Genomic DNA, 346 nt, shown 5'->3' with positions numbered 1-346 from the left:
CTCAGTGCTCAGTGGACCTCCATTTAATGGATATTTTGAGCAATGGTCTGAATTGTGTCAACACTGGTGTAACTATATGTACAACTTTGGAAAAGGGAGAATTTAACAATAGCACAAAAACTAAAGTTATACAAATAATCAGAAGATGGTATGTGCAGTTTGAGGGAAATAAAAAAAATATGCAGATATCTTAGATTGTTAGGTGTGCTTGAACAAAAGCACAGTGCCATATTATTGCTCTTTCTTTTGGTAACTATGGTCAGTCAGCAATATGCAACAATATCCCCCTTTTGTCCATTAAAAGGAGGTCTGAGTGTATATCAACACATATAAATGTATGTATATA

The 346-nt window shown here is 34.1% G+C and overlaps 1 protein-coding gene across 1 annotated transcript in view; it reads left to right on the top strand.

Annotated features, from left to right (window-relative positions):
• LOC119588585 overlaps positions 1-346 on the top strand; it is a gene marked incomplete at its 5' end in the record, with an annotated part of 260,597 nt that overhangs the window by 6,809 nt on the left and 253,442 nt on the right.

Source organism: Penaeus monodon, chromosome 24, assembly GCF_015228065.2.
Source record: "Penaeus monodon isolate SGIC_2016 chromosome 24, NSTDA_Pmon_1, whole genome shotgun sequence".
Taxonomy (NCBI): Eukaryota; Metazoa; Arthropoda; class Malacostraca; order Decapoda; family Penaeidae; genus Penaeus; species Penaeus monodon.
Note: the sequence above shows the minus strand (reverse complement) of the source record. Positions and strands in the feature narration are given on the sequence as shown.